Source organism: Oryx dammah, unplaced genomic scaffold, assembly GCF_014754425.2.
Source record: "Oryx dammah isolate SB20612 unplaced genomic scaffold, SCBI_Odam_1.1 HiC_scaffold_3, whole genome shotgun sequence".
NCBI classification, from domain to species: domain Eukaryota; kingdom Metazoa; phylum Chordata; class Mammalia; order Artiodactyla; family Bovidae; genus Oryx; species Oryx dammah.
The window spans coordinates 64,549,537-64,558,724 of NW_024070187.1; positions in this window are offsets into that span (position 1 = coordinate 64,549,537).

Here is a 9,188-nt window from a genome sequence, read left to right on the forward strand (position 1 = left end):
TTATGTTATGTGACTGGCCAAGTTATTGGATAAGAAATCAAATATGAAGTAAGCATAGACTTTGGAGGCTGAGTGGCATTGGGTTTAGTTAATACATGATTTTAATCCATTTTACTTTCTGCCCACAATGTGAGAGACCCAGGTTAGATTCCTGGGTCAGGAAGATCCCCTGGAGAAGGAAAAGGCAATCCATGCCAGCACTCTTGCCTGGAAAATCCCATAGACGGAGGAGCCTGATAGGCTACAATCCATGGGGTCGCAAAGAGTCAGACACGACTGAGCAACTTCACTTCACTTCAATCCATTTTAGGACTTTGGAAACAAAAGGATTATCATCCACATTGATGCTAAGAAAATGCTCAAAAAAAGAAGTAATTAGTACAAAGAGTGACATCTTGAAAATGGAAGACTTTCCAAACATATTGCTGATCACTTCAATGGACAGTGTTGATCACTTTGGGAGACAATTGACAAGCTCCCGTTTTGTTAAACCCTGTGTGTTTATAGGAATAAAAAGTAAGACAACTCTTTTCCTCACTCTTGACTTCTATAAGGGATTTCCCTTGAACTTTTATCACCACTTGCACTCTCTTCCTCCTCTCATTCCTTCCTTCAAAGAAGGAATAAGAGCCATACTACCTGGGTTCAAGCCTTGCCAACACTTCTTGGTAACTGTTAGAAAGAGGCAAGTTGATTAACTCCCCTGTGACTCCCGTTTCTCAGTGTAGATTGTGGGGACATTAGTAGTTTCCAATTTACTAAGTCACTGAGTAGAGAACAATGTCTGTCCATACAAGTGTTGTGTTTAAGTTTTAGGTATTATTTGTCAAGTCTGTCCAGTTAACTTTTCAATGATGCTTGTTCACACCTTTGAATATTGCACTGCTTGCTTGAAATTATGGAAAAAAGAGACTATTTTTTTTCTCAGTTTTGTACTCATCAATTTTCTTTAAACCCTGTCCTAGTATAATAGCCCTTTATTCATAATCTGAATATGAGAATAAGCAACCTATATACTAGAGCATTGGTAAGCAGGAAATTATAGGAATAATGAGATCTCAGTGTAACTATTTCCATGACCAAATCTAAACCACTTTGTTGAACATTTGGGAGAAGATTCCAGATTTGTAACTATAGGAATAGATATGAAATAGATAAGCAGGGAAATGATACATGTTGAATGGATTAGGGAAATCTAGCAGGATTTCCAGGTAGCATTAAAGTCCTACTTGATATTAGTGGTCATGATACAAAATGATAAAGAGGCCCGGAGGAAGTACAGACTACGTAAAGAGTTGCATTTATGCAGGACAGGTGTTTTGACAGGCAAGCATGATGGCCTTCACCCAAAATGGGCAGAATGAAGAGTGGCCCACAGAGCCTGGGGAGACTGGAAAACTCCCTGTGTTTGTGGTAAGTAATCCTAGTAAGACCTTCATAGCTTCTTTCCAAATCTCCTAAATTAAATACTTTCCAAATCTCTTAAATAGTAAAAGAAAACTATTCATATATCAAAATATTATTATAAAATGACCAAGTAAGGTTAATTAAAAAATGCTGTCATAAAACCTATCAATATAGTGTACTCCATCAACATGGTTAGAGACAAAATTAATATGACCAAGTGATAAACACACATGTATTAATTTTTAAGAGATAATAAATATTATAACTAAATTGGAATAAGTGAAAATTAATCAAGACTTTAGTAAAAATCAACCATAGATAAAAACACCAAAACCATTTCATTTAAATTCAGAAACTATGCAGGGATTCCCAATCACTATTATCTTCAATATTGCTTCAGAGTTTTTAGTAAATGAAGTCATGCAATAAAATCAAATAATATTTATAAAAAAAGAAATATAAGAAATAAGGCTCGTGAGTGAATTTATTTTTAAATAGACAAAAACAAAGTAGTCTTGTTAAGAATAAATTCATAAGATATTCAAGTGCCTACACATTTGATAAAAATGAGCAATTCAATAAGGTGTCTAGTTTAGCAATGAATACTTCCGTGGTAACTGAGTTGGTAAAGAATCTGGCTGCAAAGCAGGAGACCAGGTTTTGATCCCTGGTTCAGGAAAATCACCCAGAGAAGGAAATGGAAACCCTCTCCAGCATTCCTGCCTGGAAAATCCCTTGGACAGAGGAGCCTGCCAGATTACTGTCCATGGAGTTGCAAGAGTTCAACACGACTTAGCAATTAAATCACCACCACCACTTACAAAAAAAAAAAAAATTGTTTACACCTATCAGCCACAAAAATTGAAACATGCACATGAATGAATTTAATAGTGAAGGTATAGGATCCACATGTGTAAAATCTTGTTGAAGGACATAAAACACAATTAACCAATTAAAACCAAATCATAATGCTAAACAAGAAGACTTACTATTGTGAATACACTGGTTGTTAAAAAATGAATGAGTAGGCCTCTCAACTTCTAAGATGGCTGATGCTGTCTGTAGAGTGCATTTCTTCCAAGGCTGATCTTACCTTTTGAGATGAACTGCATTCTGTCTATTGAATGTTTAACTCTCTAAATAAACCCACTTCTTACCAATCAATTTCTCTCTCACTAAATTCTTTCTGATCAAACATAAAGAACCCGAACTTCATAAAAGTAAAAGAAAAAGAATGAGGAAGTGTTAATATAGTTCTAATAGAATCCCAATAGAGCTGAAATTCTGGGGAAGAAAAGGAAGTGTTTCTGAGAGCAATTGAAAAAAATAAAAACAAAAGACTTTATGGATTCTAAGGAAAAGAAAATGCCTAAGACTCACCAAGAACATTTTTAAAAAGAGTAGTGAACAGAAACTTTCTTATCAGATATCAGTTTATTATAAAGCCTCTGTACTTTATATATCATTGGCATTAAATTCAGTTTAGTCACTCAGTCATGTGACCTTATGGACTGCAGCATGCCAGGCTGCCTTAAATGTTTCCCAGTATCAGGGTCTTTTCCAATAAGTCAGTTCTTCCCATCAGGTGGCCAAAGTATTGGAGCTTCAGTTTCAGCATCAGTCCTTCCAATGAATATTCAGGGCTGATTTCCTTTAGGATTGACTGGTTTCATCTCCTTACAGTACAAGGGACTCTCAAGAGTCTTCTCCAATACCACCGTTCAAAAGCATCAATTTTTCAACTCCCCGCTTTCTTTATGGACCAACTCTCAAGTCCACACAAGACAACTAGAAAAACGATAGCTTTGACTAGACATACCTTTGTCAGTTAGAAATGGTATGGACCTGACAGAAGCAGAAGATATTAAGAAGTGGCAAGAATACATGGAAGAACTGTATAAAAAGATCTTCACGACCCAGATATTTACAATGGTGTGATCATTCACCTAGAGCCAGGCATCCTGGAATGTGAAGTCAAGTGAGCCATAGGAAGCATCACTACGAACAAAGCTAGTGGAGGTGATGGAATTCCAGTTGAGCTACTTTACATCCTAAAAGATGAGGCTGTGAAAGTGCTGCACTCAGTATGCCAGCAAATTTGGAAAACTCAGCAGTGGCCACAGGACTGGAAAAGGTCTGTTTCCATTCCAATCCCAAAGAAAGACAATGCTAGAGAATGCTCAGACTACCACACAATTGCACTCATCTCACACGCTCGTAAAGTAATGCTCAAAATTCTCCAAGCCAGGCTTCAGCAGTACGTGAACCATGAACTTCCAGATGTTCAAGCTGGTTTTAGCAAAGGCAGAGGAAACAGAGATCAAATTGCCAACATCTGCTGGATCATCAAAAAAGCAAGAGAGTTCCAGAAAAACATCTATTTCTGCTTTATTGACTATGCCAAAGCCTTTGACTGTGTGGATCACAATAAACTGTGGAAAATTCTGAAAGAAATGAGAATACCAGACCATCTGACCTGCCTCTTGAGAAACGTATATGTAGGTCAGGAAACAACAGTTGGAACTGGACATGGAACAACAGACTGGTTCCAAATAGGGAAAGGAGTACGTCAAGGCTGTATGTCGTCACCCTGCTTATTTAACTTATATGCAGAGTACATCATGAGAAATGCTGGGCTGGAGGAAGCACAAGCTGGAATAAAGATTTCCAGGAGAAATATCAAGAACTTCAGATATGCCAATAACACCACCCTTATGGCAGAAAGTGAAGAGGAACTAAAGAGCCTCTTGATGCAAGTGAAAGAGGAGAGTGAAAAAGTTAGTTTAAAGCTCAACATTCAGAAAACAAAGATCATGGCATCCGGTCCCATCACTTCATGGCAAATAGATGGGGAAACGGTGGAAACAGTGGCTGACTTTATTTTGGAGGGCTCCAAAATCACTGCAGATGGTGATTGTAGCCATGAAATTAAAAGATGCTTACTCCTTGGAAGGAAAGTTATGATCAACCTAGACAGCATATTAAAAGCAGAGACATTACTTTATGAACAAAGGTCTGTCAAGGCTATGGTTTCCAGTAGTCATGTATGGATGTGAGAGTTGGACTATAAAGAAAGCTGAGTGCCAAAGAATCAATGCTTTCGAAATGTGGTGTTGGAGAAGACTCTTGAGAGTCCCTTGGACTGCAAAGAGATCCAACCAGCACATCCTAAAGGAGATCAGTTCTGGCTGTTCATTGGAAGGACTGATGTTGAAGCTGAAACTAAGAGCTGACTCATTGAAAAAGACCCTGATGCCAGGAAAGATTGAGGGCAGGAAGAGAAGGGGATAACAGAGGATGAGATGGTTGGATGGCATCACCGACTCAATGGACATGAGTTTGGATAAACTCCAGGAGTTGGTGATGGGCAGGGAGCCTGCCGTGCTGCGGTTCATGGGGCCGCAAATAGTCGGATATGACTGAGCGAATAAACTGAACTGAACATTTGTCAGTGAAGTAATGTGTCTTCTTTTCAATAGGCTGTTTAGATTGGTCATAGCTCTTCCTCCAAGGAGCAAGCATCTTTTAATTTTATGGCTACTGTCATCATCTGCAGTGATTTTGGAGCTCAAGAAAATAAAGTCTGTCAATGTTTCCATTGTTTCCCCGTCTATTTACCATGAAGTAATGGGACCAAATGCCATAATCTTTGTTTTTTGAATGTTGAGTTTTAAGCCAGCATCTTTCTCTTCTCCTTCATTTTCACAAATAGGCTGTTCAGTTCCTCTTAGCTTTCTGGCATAAAGGTGGTGTCATCTTTATATCAGAGGTTATTGATATTTCTTCTGGCAGTCTTGATACCAGCTTGTGTTTCATACAGCCCAACCTTTTGCATGATGTACTCTGTATATAAGTTAAATAAGCAGGGTGATGATATACAGCCTTTACGTACTCCTTTCCCATTTTGGAACCAGTCCGTTGTTGACCTGCATACAGATTTCTCAGGAGGCAGGTAACAGTCTGGTATTCCCATCTCTTGAAGAATTTTCCACAGTTTGCTGTGATCCACATGGTCAAAGGCTTTGGCATAGTCAATAAAGCAGAAGTAGATTTTCTCTGGAGTTCTCTTACTTTTTCTATGATCCAGCAGATGATGGCCATTTGATCTCATGTTCCTATGTTTTTCTAAACCCAGTTTGAATATCTGGAAGTTCTCGGTTCATGTTCTATTGAAACCTAGCTTGGAAATTTTTGAGCATTGCTTTGCTAGTGTGTGAGATGAGTGCAATTGTGTGGTAGTTTGAACATTCTTTGGCATTGCCTTTCTTTGGGATTGGAATGAAAACTGACCTTTTCCAGTCATGTGGCCACTACTGAGTTTTCCAAATTTGCTGGCATATTGAGTGCAGTGCTTTCACAGCCTCATCTTTTAGGATATGAAATAGCTCAACTGGAATTCAATCACCTCCACTAGCTTTGTTCATATGGATGCTTCCTAAGGCCCACTTGACTTTGCATTCTAGGATGTCTGGCTCTAGGTGAGTGATCATACCATCGTGATTATCTGGGTCATGAAGATCTTTTTGTATAATTCTGTGTGTTCTTCCCACCTCCTTTTAATCTTTTCTGTTTCTGTTCAGTCCACACCGTATCTTTCCTTTACTGTGCCCATCTTTGGGTGAAATGTTCCCTTGATATCTCTAATTTTCTTGAAGAGATCTCTAGTCTTTCCCATTCTATTGTTTTCCTCTATTTTGTTGCTTGATTACTGAGAAAGACTTTTCTATCTCTCCTTGCTATTCTTTGGAACTCTGCATTCAAATGGTTAAATCTTTCCTTTTCTCCTTTGCCTTTATATTTTTAGCTATTTGTAAGGCCTCCTCTGACAACCATCTTGCCTGTTTGCATTTCTTTTTCTTGAGGATGGTCTTGATCACTGCCTCCTGTACAATGTCACTAAACCTCCATGCATAGTTATTCAGGCAATGGATCTCATACCTTGAATTTGTTTATCACTTCTCCCATATAATCGTAAGTGATTTGATTGATATTGGAAAATAAAGCATTGAAATAAACTAGAGTATCCAGAAATGGATTCAAGTAAATGTGAAAACATAGCCCATGGAAATTGTTTACTGAATGTTACAATCAGCATCACCACGTTTATTATTATCGTACCATCATTATATGATATCTGTTATCATGATTATCATCACACTTTCCTAATACATAGTTCCTGGCATGAGTAAGCTTATATCATATTTGTTTGAATGGAACTGATATAAAAGTGAGGCATTAATAATTACACTACATAAGAAAAATGAATCTGGAGAACAATGTGAAGGTTTTTGACCAGTTGTAATATATTTATAGACAAATGAAGTAATACCTGTAAAAACTCTTTGCAGATGATAAAGTATTTATGTGTAATTTTGACATTAGCATAATTTTGTATTCTGTAAGATCAGAGGACATCAAACAGTGATTTACAGTACATATGATGCATACATTTTGGTAAACCTGCTAAATCATTGTTCTGTCTATAGGCATAAATAAGATAATTTGGTGTTTCTACATGTTCAGCTAAGTTTTTGTGGATAAGGTATCAAGAATAGGGCATTTGTTAGCATCTTAACATATTTGACTTCAAGGAACATACAAGCTCACACAAGGTGCAGCTATAATGCATTGATTCTGTTACACACTATAAAGAAGGCTGAGCGCCAAAGAATCGATGCGTTTGAACTGTGGTGTTGGAGAAGACTCTTGAGAGTCCCTTGGACTGCAAGGAGATCCAACCAGTCCATTCTGAAGATCAACCCTGGGATTTCTTTGGAAGGAATGATGCTAAAGCTGAAACTCCAGTACTTCGGACACCTCATGTGAAGAGTTGACTCATTGGAAAAGACTCTGATGCTGGGAGGGATTGGGGGCAGGAGGAGAAGGGGACGACCCAGGATGAGATGGCTGGATGGCATCACAGACTCGATGGACGTGAGTCTGAGTGAACTCCGGGAGATGGTGATGGACAGGGAGGCCTGGCGTGCTGCGGTTCATGGGGTCGCAAAGAATCGGACACGACTGAGCGACTGAACTGAACTGAACTGATCTCGTTTCATATGCATTTTCTCAATATATTTCATCAGAAGTAAGAAAAGAAAGTGAAGTCTGTTGTATTTCTGATGATGAATTACCCACTGATGATTTCTTATAAATCCTGGGGTACTTTTTACAAGCTATTTTGAGCTTTTTCATACTGTCTTAATGGCTCAAAGAGTTAAAAAAAAAATTTTATAGGTTAACTTTGTTTGTTATTCTATTCCTCCGGAAGTCAGAACAATAGATACATCATTTTATGCTTTAATGGAGAAGAATCATTACAGTAGTAAGGAGTGAGAAGTGAGGAAATTTTCTAACTGTGCTCTAAGTGTCTTTAAAGTTTATGACTTCTATATCTACATGCAGTTAGTATGGCATACTTTGGACAATAACAAGAGCTTTGCTTTCCTGTTTTGCTTCTGTAAATACCATGGAAAGGCTTAATGTCACCACCATTTTGAAGCCTTCATGTCATCCTAGAGGAGAATTTCACGGCTGCTGTGAAGGATGCTGGGTGCCTCGACTTTCTACATAGAAGGGCTCTGCGTTTGTGGTTGAGATTATAGATCATATAGGGGAAAATAAACTTATTATAGACTGTGACTCAAATATTGACTATATGTTTTTAAAAATCCCATGTTATTCTTCTGCCGGGTACCACTGCTTCAGACTGACTCTGAGCACAAAGATCCACAAGATCAGAAATATAATTAAAAGCCCACTATGTGACAGGTGCACAATTGTGTCCTCAGTACTAATTCCCTGCCATTTAGGTGTTATGATAAAAACAGAGACTTTTAACCTATGCTAAGAACAGAAACAGAATTGGAAGACTTTACATAAACATTCAACAAAATTATCTGCAATTAAATCTCTGCAGTTTTTTCTGTCATAGAAAATAGGATTAGAGAGTTGGGACTTCTAAACAAATGTAGTGTCCTTTTGATGTTCTGTACTTGAACTTTAAAAATAAATAACCATACATTCATGTGCTAAAGATACTCCTGCTGTAGGAGAATATAGAAGTGTGACATATTAGTACAATATTTTACAGCCAATGCTTCATTGTTTGTGAGGGCTCATTGGCAGTGTCTCTGCAAATTAGGGTCAGGAAAAAACAATTCAAATAAAAATTTAGTCTAAATAAAGTTTAAAAAAAATAAAGTTTAAAAATCTTTAAACTTCTGTAAATCTTACTTTTAGCACAAAGGAAGAAAAATATTTCCTTAAGAAAATCTTTATTATTTTTTTTCCTTTTGTATTATCATCACCAATTAGAGAAATCCTGGTAATTAAAACATCGATTGATAGAAACACAACAGAAATTCATTTAAGCAAAAAATAAATGAAGCAACTTCAAAAAGATGTCAAAGCTATGGTTTTTCCAGTAGTCATGTATGGATGTGAGAATTGGACTATAAAGAAAGCTCAGTGCTGAAGAATTGATGCTTTGGAACTGTGGTGTTGGCAAAGACTCTTGAGAGTCCCTCGATTTGCAAGGAGATCAAACCAGTCAATCCTAAAGGAAATCAGCCCTGAATATTCATGGAAGGACTGATGCTAAAGCTGGAACTCCAATACTTTGGCCATCTGATGGGAAGAACTGACTTACTGGAAAAAACCCTGATGCTGGGAAAGATTGAAGGCAGGAGAAGGGGACAACAGAGAATGAGATGGTTGGATGGCATCACCGACTCGATGGACATGAATTTGAGCAAGTTCCAGGAGTTGGTGATGGACTG